Source organism: Mandrillus leucophaeus, unplaced genomic scaffold (assembly GCF_000951045.1).
Source record: "Mandrillus leucophaeus isolate KB7577 unplaced genomic scaffold, Mleu.le_1.0 Scaffold1178, whole genome shotgun sequence".
NCBI classification, from domain to species: domain Eukaryota; kingdom Metazoa; phylum Chordata; class Mammalia; order Primates; family Cercopithecidae; genus Mandrillus; species Mandrillus leucophaeus.
Genome location: NW_012100076.1, coordinates 115,153 through 130,411, shown reverse-complemented (window position 1 = coordinate 130,411; position 15,259 = coordinate 115,153).

The window sequence follows — 15,259 nt, the reverse complement described above, 5'->3', positions numbered from 1 at the left end:
ATGACACCATTGGTCAGGCATGGCAGCTCATGCCTATAATCCCAGCACTTTGGGAAGCCAAGGTGGGCAGATCACTTGAGGTCAGGTGTTGGAGATCAGACTGGCCAACATGGCAAAGCCCCATCTCTACTAAAAAATACAAAAATTAGCAAGGTGTAGTGCTGCACACCCATAATCCCAGCTGCTTGGGAGGCTGAGGCATGAGAATCGCTTGAACCAACAAGGCGGAGGTTGCGACGAGCCAAGATTGTGCCATTGCACTCCAGCCTCAGCAACAGAGAGAGACTCTGTCTCAAAAAAATAAAAAAATAAAAAAAAAATAAGATAAGAAAAGCCAACTCATAGAACACAAAGAACTTGTAATGTTTACTTCACTGAAATTTGACAAATTCACAGACATTACTAACATGGTCAATTTTTTTTAGTATTTATACTGGTGTTTTATTTATTTTATTTGATTAATTAATTAATTCTTTCGAGACAGAGTCTCGCTTTGTTGCCCAGGCTGAAGTGCACTGGCATGATCTCAGTTCACTACCATCTGCCCCTCTCTGGCTCAAGCGATTCTCTGCCTCAGCCTCCCAAGTAGCTGGGATTACAAGTGCCTGCCACCGCGCCCAGCTAATTTTTGTATTTTAGTAGAGACAGGGTGTCATCATGTTTGCCAGGCTGGTCTCGAGCTCCTGACTTCAGGTGATTCACTTGCCTCGGCCTCCCAAAGTGCTGGGATTGCAGGTCCGAGCCACTGTGCCTGGCCTATAGTGGTGTGTTATGAAGAACATGACCGTGATATGAAGAAATAATTCTTTTTTTTTTTTTTTGCTTTCAAATTAGCCCTGAACTTTCTACAGTTACGAAGAATCCCATTATAAACAAATGTGATTTAGAGTTTAAGTTTTGGGTATGTGTATGTTCCCTGTAATGACATTATGGCATAGTTACTCAGATTAAGAAGTTTGTGCCAGAATGTAAATCAATGCCTGGCTTCCTTCATTGACAAAGTTTTGCTGTTAAAAAAGCAAGCTGAATTAAACATTCCATTAAATTATAGAGTAAAGATTGTGAATCATGTAAAAGCTAATATTTTAAATTTATTGTTCTTTTTATTACATAATAATATGGAAACTGATTATAAATGACTGTTGCTGCATGCAGGGGTCAATGATTTTTGAGAAGAAAAACTCTATCAGGCATATTTGACTATGGAATAAACACTGTGTGTTTCTGCAAGAGAAGAAGCCATTTTGGTCAACTATTAAAAGATGTGAATTGGATAACCAGCCTTGTTTATTTGTCTGATATTTTGATAATTTTAATGATCATAATACTTCATGCAAAGTGGGAATGCAGCATTTTTTCCAATGGCAGATAAGATCTAAGGGAATAAAAAAAGTTAGAAACTTGGAAGAACTGAGTTTCTATAGATTGTTAGGACACGTTCTATAATGTTACAATTATTAATGAAGTGATGATCTTCTTACTGCGTGTCTGTGAAAAGTTATCTCTGAATACTTATCAAATTTGAAAGTATGTTTTGAAATTTTATTTTCCACTGAGTGAAGACCCAATATAAATAACCCATTTCTTTTATAAAAGATTATTTAGAGCCAAGCATGGTGGCTTGTAATCCCAGAGGCTTGTGAGGCTGAGGCAGGAGGATCCCTTGAGGCAGGAGTTTGAGGCTGGAGTGAGCTGTAATGGTGTCAACTGCACTCCCCTAGGCTACAGTGCTAGACCCTGTCTCTAAAAAAGAAAATGTAATTTAAATTTAATAAACTATACAGAATATGTTAAAATTGGCAACTGTTGAAGGATTGAAGATGAATTTTGAAATACAGCATCATTTGCTTCATTTTGTGTAAAGGTTAAAAATAAATATCCTGTGCCTCCTGAAATTGCTTTAAATCTCTTCTTCCATCCTGTCAACAGGCCTCTGGGAGACTGATTTCTCTATTATGAATAATAGTAAGTCAAAATGTAGAAATAATTTAGATATACATTATCCTCTGTGAGTATATTTCATCACTCTAGCCTAGATTAAATGTGTTAATAAGGAAGCAACAAACTCATTTTTTTGTGTTAAAAATGTCAAATATTTAAACTGTTACATTGTTTATTCAAAGTGTTAGTATAGGAGTTTATTATGGGTAATTGCTATTTTACTCATACGTGTTTAGTTATAATCACAGAACAACAAAAGTTACAAATGTAATAATGATTTTTATTACATATGCACAATGTCAGTGTATACAGTTTCTGCAATTTTTTCTGTTTCTTTTTTAAATTTAATTTTTAAAATTATACTTTAAGTTCTAGGGTACATGTGCACAACGTGCAAGTTTGTTACATATGTATACATGTGCCATGTTGGTATGCTGCACCCATTAGCTCGTTATTTACATTAGGTATATCTCCTAATGCTATCGCTCCCCCCTCCCCCCACCCCACGACAGGCCCCAGTGTGTGATGTTCCCCTTCCTGTGTCCAAGTGTTCTCATTGTTCAATTCCTACCTGTGAGTGAGAACATGCGGTGTTTGATTTTTTGTCCCTGTGATAGTTTGCTGAGAATGATGGTTTCCAGCTTCATCCATATCCCTACAAAGGACATGAACTCATCCTTTTTATGGCTACATAGTATTCCATGGTATATATGTGCCACATTTTCTTAATCCAGTCTATCATTGATGGACATATGGGTTGGTTCCAAGTCTTCGCTATTGTGAATAGTGCCGCAATAAACACGCATGTGCATGTGTCTTTATAGCAGCATGATTTATAATCCTTTGGGTTTCTGCAATTTTAAAATCCCCTATGTTACACTAGTTCTGATAATATTTACTGAAATTTAATTTTATATTTGTTGGCTCTAGCCATAAATATTGGACTCGTATTACATATTCATTTAGTTTTTTTTCAAATTATCCACTTTGATTGCATTTTACAAAAGCATCAGTCCGTGATGGATTGGAGATTTCGAAATCCTGCTCCTTCAGCACCAATGGTTTGAGAAGCGCCTGTGAAACCTTTCGTTGGGACCCTTTCAAGAGAACTCAGTAGAGGTTTTCAGTGAGAACCTAAGTACTTAGTCACCAAGGGTTTTGGGAGGCAGAGTTACATTTTATTAATATTTGTGACCCCTTGCTGGAGGAACCTTAGAGCACAAGCAGGTCCAGGTTAGTTGGATTATATATTTTGATGTTCTAACCTTGTGTCACAGTTAGTACTGTTTCTTCAGAATGCATCTGAGAAATGGGAGATTAACATATGAATTCATTTCAAAGCTGGAAATTATAGATTTCACAACATCTGTTTCAAATATTAGAAGCAAGAAATACAGCTTTGAAATGCAAGAATAATCAAGTCTTGGGCCGGAAACAAGAAGACCTGAAGTCTAATTTCAGTTATGGATCTTGTCTGAGCTATCATCCACAAAGACCAACAAGCAGGCTGGGTCTCTCATGTTCCTGCCTCTTCAACAGGCCACCATCTCACATCCCTTTTAGGCCTACCAGTCAGCTGTCTCAGCATTTCTCAAAAACAGAACCCAGCATTTACTGCCTTCCAGGCTCTGTTGGCGAAATCTTCTGTATAGACAAATGCAGGCTGCTCTCTGCAGCCTTTGGTGTTATTGATTTCTTTCCTCTCTTGCCTTCCATGACTCTATTTTGGTTCTTCTTCCACTTCCCTGACTGCTCATATTTAATCTCTTCTCTTTCTGCTTTTTTCCCCCTCTTCATCCTCTAGGAGGGTTTCATAATGCTCTTCTTTTCTATCTGCTTGGGGATTTCATTCAAACTCAACGTCCCAGTGTTTGTCTCTCATATTTGTGTAAGTCACATAGCTGTTGATGAAAGCTTTCCAAAAGTCTCATTCTTATTTGACAGCTCAACTTTTGATATTGACAAATAAATAAGTCATTTGTTTTCCTTGAAGTGAAAAGCTCACTTAATTCATTTTTAAGAAAATGTCTGTCAAATACTCAAGTCCGAATGACTGTCAGTCCTTCAAGTAAAAGTCGTTTTCCATGAAGAATGCAGTTAGCTTAGCTCATAAGTTAAGCCATTGCATATGAGCTCTTCCTTGGTTGTGCAGCATCCTACATGCCTTTTCAGCAGTGTCACGGCTGAAAAATAACTTGCTTTCTCCTTTTACATCTAACCTCAACTATTTCTAGTCTTTGGGCCTTAAACTATAGTGACTTTATTTTCTGGATCTTAGAACACATAGTTTGAACAAGAATTTTTGTGCCATTTAGAGATACAAGAGACAGGCTGAAAGGTACATGCTTCAATGGCTCTGGCAGTTTGTGTGATTGACCAAGAGAACGTTTGAAGTTGAAACTATTTTAGGCATCCCTGACATAGCCACTACAGAAACTGGTGAGTGCCAGGTGCCTCCAAGAAGGTAGTGAGTGAGGAGAGAAGGCATCATGTCAGTGTCCCACTTGGAAATAGTTAGGCAAATCTTTGAATGTTAGACCTAGCATGGCCTGATTTAAGTTGACATCCATAATGGGGCTGCTTAGAACTGCCTTGTCAACTCTGTCAACAGACACCAGACACTGAAATACCAAGTCAAAGAACAGTCTGGTAAATTAATGACCACACCTGCCCTACCTGCTTGCATATACAGCTGATGAACATTTATACTAGAAATTCTGGATACACTGTTTACCTGCTTGATTTTGAAGGTGGATCTGATATGGTCATGGGATCACAGGCACCACCTGTTGAGGAGACGAGGCTCATAATTAATCCATGATTGTTGGATAGGTGAAAAAATAGGGTATTGTTATGGGAGGGAACTGATTATGGTCTTTATGCCTCATCCATCTGGCTACATAAAACACATGCACATCCTGACATATGGTCACCAGTTAAACAGCAGGGAGAGAATTACAAGGTACAAACGAGGAATGGACACCCCAGCTTCTCTTTGTGGCCAATATGAGATGTTTTGAAATGGGTCTTATGTTTAAATTTCCTTAAAAATAATCATGAGCAAAAGGGGCTTTTAACTTCTGTCTCAATACTGTCTTTGAGACATCTTAATGCCCTACCAAACATGCTACTTCTCTATTCTCTCAAACCTTAAATATTTCTACCCATTTGCCTCATAGCAATGTATGGATATTAACTGATGTTTAATGACAGTTGGAAGACTTACAGAAGACATGCTATGTATTTGTATGAGCTATTAATTCTAGATTATTATAGTTCCCATTATGTTACTTATTTGGTGTAAGGGCAATATCTAATGTCAGGTGCATTTTTTTTTTTTTTTTTTAGCTGTTATTATGTGTTGGGTGCTATTTTAAGCATAATGCATGTATTAACATATTGAAATCTTGTAGAATTCTGTAAGATGGGAACCATTATTTCTATTCTATAGAGGAAGAAACTGAGGCCTAGAGCCATTGATGTACTTACCCAAGGGCAAACAGCTAATAAATGATGGAACTGAGCCTATCTGAACTCCAAAGCCTGTATTCTTTACCATTTTGCTTTAACATGTGTGAAATGGAGAGAATCTAAGACAGGGAGAAGACTCCAGTTCTACTGCTAGCCTCATGGTGAAGTAACTGTGTGACTTTGGGCAAGTCACATACCTTTTGGTTCTCAGTTTCTTCAGTTACAAAACAAAAATGATAATACCCACCCTACTCACCTCAGGTAGTTAGTGAGAATAAAAAGACTGTGAGCAGCTTGAGAGAAAGAATTAGAGGATTTATAACCGTAATCTAAGCCTAAGCACTATGCTTGATAGATAATTTTTTAATAATTGCCTAAATTTGTTTAAATGACTCATGAATGAATGAATGAGTCAGTGGTTCTGCAAAATGATGAATGTGTAACCTCCTTTAAGACTATAAAGATCATACAATTATAAGGGCTTATTATTAATTTGTCTATGAAGTCCTAAATGAAAGATATCAAAATTTCATTAAACTTTTAATTTTGAGATTATTATAGATTCACATGTAGTTGTAAGAAACAGTGCAGAAGGATTCCATGTACCCTCTACCCAGTACCCACCAGTGGTGACATTTTGAAAACCATAGTATAATGTGACAAGCAGGATATTAATATTCATATTAGAGATATAGAACATTTCCCATCACCACAAGGATCTCTCTTGTTGCCTTTTTATAGTCATATCCCCATTCCAATCTGCCCCCATGCCCTCCTTGGCAATCACTAATATGTCCTCTATGTCTGTAATTCTCTCACTTCCACAATTTTATGTAAATGGAATTGTACAATATGTCTAGCCTTTTGAGGTTGGCTTTTTTTCTCCCAGCATAATTCTCTAGAGATTCATTCAGGTTCTGTGTATTATTGTTTCTTTTTATTGCTGAGTAATCTTCTGTGGTATGGATATACCACAGTTAGTTTAACCTTTTGCCCACTGAAGGACATCTAGACATCCAGTTTTTGGCAATTACAAATGAAGCTGCTATAAATATTTATATGCAGACTTTTGAGTGAATATAGCTTTCTTTCTCTGGGACAAATGTCCAGGAGTGCAACTGGTGAGTCATATCGTAGTTGGATATTTAGTTGTTTTTTAATGAAAGTGGCTGTTCTCCAGAGTGGCTATACCAGTTTACGTTCCCAAAAGCAATGTTCTGGTTTCTCTGCATCCTTGCCAACGTTTGCTGTTGTCACTATTTTTTTCCTTTATTCATTCTGATGGGTATGTAGTGATATCTCTTTATGGTTTTAATTTGCATGCCATTAATGACTAATGATGTTGAATATCCTTTCATGTGCTTATTTACCATCTCTATGTCCTCTTCAATGAAATGTCTGTTTATGTCTTTTGCTCATTTTCCAACTGGATTTGTTTTCACTGTTTAATTTTGAAAGTTTAAAAAATACGTTCTAGATACTAGTCTTTTGTCAGGCAAGTAGTTCACAAATATTTTTTCCTAGTCCATAGCTTGCCTTTTCGTCCTCTCCACAGGATCTTTCACGGAACAAAAGCTCAAAATTTTAATGAATTTATCAGTTTTTCCTTTATGGCTTGTGCTTTTGGTGTCAAGTTTGAGAACCCTTTGTTTAGCCTTAGATCCTGTAGATTTTCTCCTATTTTTTCTAATAGTTTTGTAATCATACATTTTACATTTAAGTCTATTATTCATTAGGAATTAACTTTTGTGTAAGATGTGAGATTTTAGTTTTAGTTTCAGTTTTTTTGTATGTATGGGTGTTCAGTTTCTCCACAGCACCATTTGTTGAAAAGCCTGTCTTTTCTCCATTGAATTGCTTTTGCACCTTTGTAAAAATCAATTGGGCATATTTGTGTGAGTCTATTTCTGGATTCTGTGTTCTGTTTCATTTATCTATGTGTCTATCACTTTGCCAATATTACAGTTTTTATTACTGTGGCTATATAGTAAGTCTTGAAATCTGGTAGACTGAGTTACCTCCTACTTAATTTTTCTTTTTCACATTGATTTGGCTCTTATAGTTTCTTTGTCTTTCCTTATAAATTTTAGAATAATACAATCTACAAAATATCTTGCTGGGATTTTGACAGGAATTGCATTAAACCTATATATCAATTTGAGGACAATAGATAACTTTACTATGTTGAATCTTCTATTCATGAACGGAGCATGTCTTTCTCTCCATTATTTAGATCTTCTTTGATTTCATGAGTGTTGTGTAGTTTCCTGCATACCAGTCTTGTACATGTTTCTTAGGTTTATACCTGCTTTTATAGCAATTATAAATAGTACTGTACTTTTGTGTCCATGTGTTCATTGCAAGTGTACAAAAGTACAATTGATTTGGCCAGGTGTGGTGGCTCACGCCTGTAATCCCAGCACTTTGGGAGGCCGAGGCAGGTGGATCACGAGGTCAAGAGATCGAGATCATCCTGGCTAACATGGTGAAACCCCATCTCTACTGAAAAATGGAAAAAAGTAGCCAGGCATAGTGGCAGGCACCTATAGTCCCAGTTACTCGGGAGGCTGAAGCAGGAGAATGGCATGAACCTGGGAGGCGGAGCTTGCAGTGAGCTGAGATCATGCCACTGCACTCCAGACTGGATGACAGAGTGAGACTCTGTCTCAAAAAAAAAAAAAAAGAAATACAATTGATTTATATATTTTTTCTGTATCCTGCATCCTTGCTGAACTCACTTGTTCTAGAATTTTTTTTCAACTTTTAAAAATAGATTTCTTGACATTTTCCACATATGCAAATAAAAGCCATTTTATTTCTTACCAATCTCTATGCTTTTTCTTTTCTTGCCTTATCACACTGGCTATAAGTTCCAGTACTATGGTGAATATGAGTAATGAGAAAGATAGCCATTAGTCATGCTTGTTGATATGTAGATAGATGTTGATAGTTCTCAACAAGATTAAGAATATTGTTCCCAATTGTTTGTTGTTGTTGTTGTTGTTTCCTTTTTAGAGACAGGCCCTCACTCTGTCACCCAGGCTAGAACATAGTGGTGTGATCATTGCTTACTGCAGCCTTGAATTCCCAGGCTCAAGCAGTCTTCCCATATCAGCCTCCCAAGTAGCTAGAACTACAGTCATGTACCACCATGCCTGGTTAACTTTTTAAAAAAATTTGTAGAGACAGGAGCTTGCTATGTTGCCCAGGCTGATCTTGAACTCCTGGGCTCAAGTGATCCTTCTGCCTTGGCCTCCCAAAGCATTAGGATTACAGGTGTGAACCACCATACCCAGCCTTTTTTTTTTTTTTTTTTTTGAGAAGGGATCTCATTGTGTTGCCTAGGCTGGTCTCAAACTCTTGGGCTCAAGCAATCTTTCCACCTCAGCCTCTTGAGTAGCTGGGATGATAGGCGCTCACTGCTATTCCTGGCTTGTTCCCAGTCTTGGGGGCAAATTATTTTGTCTTTCATCAATAAGTATATTGTTAGCTGCAGATTTTGTATAGATGTTCTTTGTAAGTTGAGGGCATTCCCTTCTATTCTTGCTTCTCTGACCATTTTTATCATCAATAGGTCCTAAATTTTGTCATTTTTTTCTTTATCAATTGATATAATCATGTAGTCTTTCTTTTTTAGCCTTTTAATAAGGATATATTACTTGAATTTTTACATATTGCACTAGTATTGTATCCCTGGAATAAATCCACTCACTCATGGTGTATATGTCTTTTTATATGTTGGTGAATTCTCATGAATATTTTGCTAAATATTTTTTTAATCTATAGTTAGGAACAATATTGGTCTGTAGTTTTCTCTCTTTTTGCAGTATCTCTAGCTGGCTTTGGTATTAGCGTAATACTAGCTTCACAAAATGTATTGGAAAGTTTTCTCTACTTTTCCATTTTCCAGGAGAGACTATGTAGCGTTGGTAGTAATTTTTCTTTAAATGTTTGGTAGAATTCTCCAGGGAAACAATTTGGCCAGTAAATTTCTTTTTGGTGAAGATTTTTAAGTTACAAATTCAATATCCTTGATAGTTATAGTGATATTTGAATTATCAATTTTATATTGGGTAAGTTGTGGTAGTTTGTCTTTTTTAAGGATTAGTCCATTTCACCTAAGTTGTCAAAGGTATTTGTTTTGAGTTGTTCATAGTATTCCTATTATCCTTTTGATGTCTGCCTGATCTGTGGTTATATTCTCTACTCATTCTTGATGTTAATATGTGTCTTCTATTTTTGTCAGTCTTGCTAGAGATTTATCAATTTTATTAATCTTTTCAAAGAGAAAGCTTTATATTGTTGATTTTCTCTATTGTTTTCTGTTTTCAATTTCACTGATTTTTGCTTTTATCTTTATCAAGTCCTCCTTCTATTTGCATTGGGTTTACTTTGCTCTTCTTTTTCTATATTCTTGAGGTATGAGTTTAGATTATTGATTTGAGACTTTTTCTCTTTTCTAATATGTTTATTTAAGGGCTATAAATTTTCCTTCCAGTACTGCTGGAAAATTTGTGACACAATTTGGATTTTGATATGTTTTTCTTATTTATTTACATGTTTTTTGTATTTCTTTGAGGCTGCCTCTTGACCCATGGATTGTTTAGAAGTATATTGTTTAGCTTCCAAGGGTTTGGAGATTTTCCTATTATCTTTCTGTGATGAATTTAAAGTTTGGCTCCATGCGGTCGGAGAATACACTCTGTATGATTCAATTTTTTAACAATTTGTTGAGGTTGTTTTATGACCCAGAATATGGTCTATCTTGGTATGTATTTCATGAGTATATACACACAAGAATATACAGAATGTATGTTCTGCTGTTGTTGGGTGGAGTGTTGTATAAATAGCAATTAGATCCTGTTGGTTGATGATGCATTGAGTTCTTCTATGTTCTTTTTGGATTTCTGTCTACTATGGATTTGTCTCTTCTTCCACTACTATCAGTTTTTACTTCACATGTTTTATAATTCTGTAGTTTGGTACATACACACTTAGGACTGTCTTTTTATTTTATTTTATTTTATTTTATTTTATTTTATTTTATTTTTTTGGTGGATTGGCCCTTTTACCACTATGTAATATCCCTCTCTGTCTCTGGTAATAATTATTGCTCTGAAGTTTACTTTATCTCATATTGACATAACCACACCTGCTTTTTTAGATTAAAGTTTACATGATATACCTTTGTTGCAGGCAGAATAATGACCCTAAATATGTTCACATCCTAATTTTCAGAACCTGTGAATGTGTGACCTTATACAGCAAAAGAGACTTTGCAGGTGTGATTAAATTAAGAACTTTGAGATGAGGAGGGTATCCTGGGTTATCCAGGTGGACTCAGTGTAATCACAAGATTCTTGAAAGTGGAAAAAGGAGGCAGAAGAGGAGGTCAGAGTGATGTGATCTAAGAAGGACTCACCTGCCATTGCTGGCTTTGAAGATGGAGAAAGGGAGTCATGAGCCAAAGAATGTGGATGACTTCTAGAAGCTAGAAAGTTGGGAAAGACAAGAAAACAAATTATCTCCAGAGTTTCCAGAAGTAAATGCAGCCCTGCCAACACCTTGACTCTAGCCTTGTAAGACCTGTATCAGATTTCTGACCTACAAAACTGTAGGATAACACATTTGTGTTCTTTCAAGCCATGAAGTTTGTAGTAATTTGTCATAGTAGCAATAGGAAACGAATACAACCTTTTCCATCCTTTTACTTTCAACCTACCTATATTATTGTCTTTGGAGTGAGTTTCTTATAGGTAGCACATAGTTGAGTCATGTTTTTTAATCCACTCTTTTAATTTTAATTTAATTTTTTTTTCAATACACGATTCCAGTCTTGAAAAAACCTACTGACTGGGCATAGTGGCTCACGCTTGTAATTCAAAAGAGGTCAAGGCAGGTGGATAGCTTCAGCCCAGGAGTTCAAGACCAGCTTAGTGAGACCTAGTATCTACAAAAAAAAAAAAAAAAAAAAAAATCAGTCACGTGTGGTGGCAAGTGTCTGTAGTCCCAGCTACTTCTACTTGGAATGCTGAGGTGGAAGAACTGCTTGAGCCTGGGGGACAGAGTTTGCAGTGAGCTACTGCACTCCAGCCTATGTGACAGAGTAAGACCCTGTCTAAAAAACAAAACAAATAAAGAAACAAAAAACCTACAGCACCTGGTATTCCCAGGTGGTTTCCCATCCAAGTACTAATCAGGGCTGACCCTGCTTATCTTCGAAGATTGGACGAGATCAGGTGCATTCAGGGTGGTATGGCCATACTCTGTGTTTCAGCTGGTGTATTTAGACTATTACATTTAGTGTCATTGATATGTTAGAGCTTAAGTCTACCATTTTATGTTTTGTTTTCTGTTTGTTCACTCTTTTTTGTCTTTCTGTTCTCTTTTCCTTGCCCTTCCTGTGAGTTAGTTGGTCATTTCTTAGAATCCCATTTTGATTTACCATACTGTTTTTTAATGTGCCTCTTTGATAGCTCTTTAGTGTTTGGTCTAGGTATTACATTATATCTACGAAACTTATAACAGTCTACTGTTATTACTCACAATTTTTCCTGAAACTTTACACATTTTTGTTCTAGGTCCACTCTATGGCAGCCACTGTACCAGCTGCTAAGTTGTGAGGATGAATAAAGCACATTCACTGCATATAAAGAGCTTATAGTCTCATGGGAGGGTCAGATGCATTAAAAAAGTGTCCTTATAATATACATGCCAAAAGAGGAGTATTCATCTAAATCAGAGGTTGGCAAAGCTTTTTTTGTAAAGGGTCAGATAGTAAATAGTTTAGGCTTTGTGGGCCAAGTGATCTCTGTTACAACTATCCAACTCTGCCACTGTATTGTGAAAGCAGTCATAGACAATATGTAAATGAATGTTGTGACTGTGTTCCAATAAAACTTTATTTTCAAAAACAGGTGGTGGGCCAATTTGGTTCACTGGCTGCAGCTTGTTGACCACTGTTCTAGCTATTTTATTTATTTACTTATTTAGAGACAGAGTCTCACTCTGTTGCCCGGGCTGGAGTGCAGTGGTGCGATCTCGGCTCACCGCAACCTCTGCCTCCCGGATTCAATCAATTCTCCTGCCTCAGCCTCTGGAGTAGCTGGGACTACAGGCACCCGCCACCACACCTGGCTAATTTTTGTATTTTTAGTAGAGACAAGGTTTCACCATGTTGACGAGGCTAGTCTCGAACTCCTGACCCTGTGATTCACCTGCCTCAGCCTCCCGAAGTGCTGGGATTACAGGCATGAGCCACTGCACCCGGCCTCTAGCTATTACTTTTATTTCCTCTTTATGTTTTACTATGTAAAGTACGGTTGTTATGATAATTAAATGAGCTAATATTTGTAACATGCTCAAAACAAGTCCTGGCAGATATTAAGCGCCACATGAGGTTAGTCTTTAGCTGTTCCCTGTCTCGCCCTCTATTCCATACACATAAGATGCCTGAGGCTTGATGTGGGTTATTTGGAGGATATGCTCGAAGGCTAACAGTGGCCACGGTTGATGCGTTTGCTCATTACTTAGGTAGGTTGCTTCAACAGCATCCTTCATAAGTTTACCAAGTTTGTTTTGACCACGAGCTCCTGTGAATCTTTGAGCATCAATCTGCTTCCCTCCTCCCCAGAGAGTAATGAGGTACAGGAAGCTGAGTTTCTTCTGGAGTTAGATGATCTGGCCTAATCCCTGCCTCTGCCCATTTAATTTCACCTCTGAACCTATAGTGTCCTCGTATATAAAATGGGAATGATGCTCTACCCTCACAGGATAAGTGTAGAAATTAAACAAGATGATGCATATGAAAAGTACTTTGCGAACCATAAAGTACTTTGCAACTGCTGGTAATTGTTAACATTATTAGGATATAAGAACTCTAATTCATTCATTCCTGGGTTCTTTTCCTACAGGTTCTCAGCCTCTAGCAGGAAGGGTAGCACTTACACAGGCACTAAAGACCCAATGCCCAGTTATACCCAGGGAGAAAGGAGATTGTTATTTATATAATTAGCAGTTAAAAATCAGATTATTTGTGTATGCCTTTGTTCTACTAAATGATACCTCTGTGGTTTTCCAAACTTTACCTGTGCCATGTAGTCAAAGGGGAAACAATTGACCTTTCTCTTGTTGAGGTGTGTTTATACAATTGCCTGCTAAGTAGGAGTTAGCAGTTGAAATAAAGCACATTGCAGTGAGGCTAAAAGGCTACACGTTAGCAGAGCTACTGATTCTTGTAGCCTGGGACCCAGAAAGGAATTCAATTCAATACAATTTAACCTGATCCAATAAACTGAGTTTTGCTATTTGCTGGACATTGTACCAGGCACAATGGATACAGAAATGACTGTAACACAGCCTCTGCCCTCCTGGAGTGCATAGCTCCGTGAGGGAGACAGACAGAAACTCCAAGTTATGGTGTAGGAGGAGCTAGGCTGGAAGAAATCCTAAAGGCGGCAAAATAAACATTTCTTCTTCATGAGCTTGTTCTCACTTCAGGCACAAGGGAGTGAGGTAGACAATGTGATTTCAGATAGAGTTAGGTGCTCTGAGGGGAAAAAAGAGGATAAGGTAAGAGAATGCCTGGGGATAGAAGGAACGCCCCCATTTCCCTTTCCCTGGAGGGACCACTTTAAACCTGTTTAATTCTTTAGAAATTTACTTATCTCTAAATAACGTTTATAATGTTACTTCCTATGTTTTTGGTTTAGATGTTATATGTTTACTTCCCACTAGGGAAGATAAGGATTTAGCTCTGTTTTGAATTTTAGTTTTTGAGATCTTACTTTTACGTGTAGAATTAAAATCTAACGAAACCCATCGTTTTATGGTAACTTAGAGTAGCCCTTGCACCAGTGGCCGCTGTCCACCTGTTCAGCCTCATCTGGTGCTGCATTTCCCACTGCTCTTTGGCCATGTTGGCCTCCTCTCGTTTTTTTAAAAATTTGTTTGTTTTTGTTTTTGAGACAGAGTCTCACTCTGTTGCCCAGGCTGGAGTGTGGTGGCGCGATCTCAGCTCACTGCAACTTCTGCCTCTAGGGTTCAAACGATTCTCGTACCTTAGCCTCCCAAGTAGCTGGGGCTACAGGTGCCTACCACCACGCCCAGCTAATTTTTGTATTTTTAATAGAGATGGGATTTCTCCATGTTGGCCATGCTGCTCTTAAACTACTGAACTCAAGTTATCCCCCTGCCTCGGCCTCCCAAAATGCTGGGATTATAGGCGTGAGCCACCACGCCCAGCCAATGCTATTGTAATTAACTATTTTATTTTATTTTTCTTAAGTTTCACATTGATTGTTAAAAAGAAGAAAATTATAGAAATACCCATAATAGCTTAAGTTTGTAGAGTTTCCCTTCCCTGTTCCCAGCTATCTTATGTGAAATGGAGGCAGGAAGAGCCACATGTATTTTAGGCACACGCAACCTAGTCCTAGCACATAGGAAGCACACAGCGAAAATTTGTAACATTAAAAAATAAAAAGTTTTCTTATGATGACCACAGAAATTATAGCCACAAATCCCAGGCAAAGATTGAGAAAAGAGAACAGACATCTAGGAGATTTTGGCTTTTGAGAACTAACCAAAGAAAGTCAAAGTTTCTCTTCTGCCAAGAGGGCAGACAATGTTTTGAAGTGTTTGTAGATAGTTCAGGAACTCAGAGAAGTCACCAATTCAGAGACAGGCTGCAGTCCTACCCAGAATGAGAGAAGCCAGGCAACCAGCAGCTTGGAATCTCTCACTGGCTAGTTTGGGCTTTGTTCCAAAAAACTCCCAGTTCTTCTGAAGATCTGCTTGCACTCTCTTTGTCCCAGTGGCTGAGTCATGGCCTTGAGAAGGCCCTAGA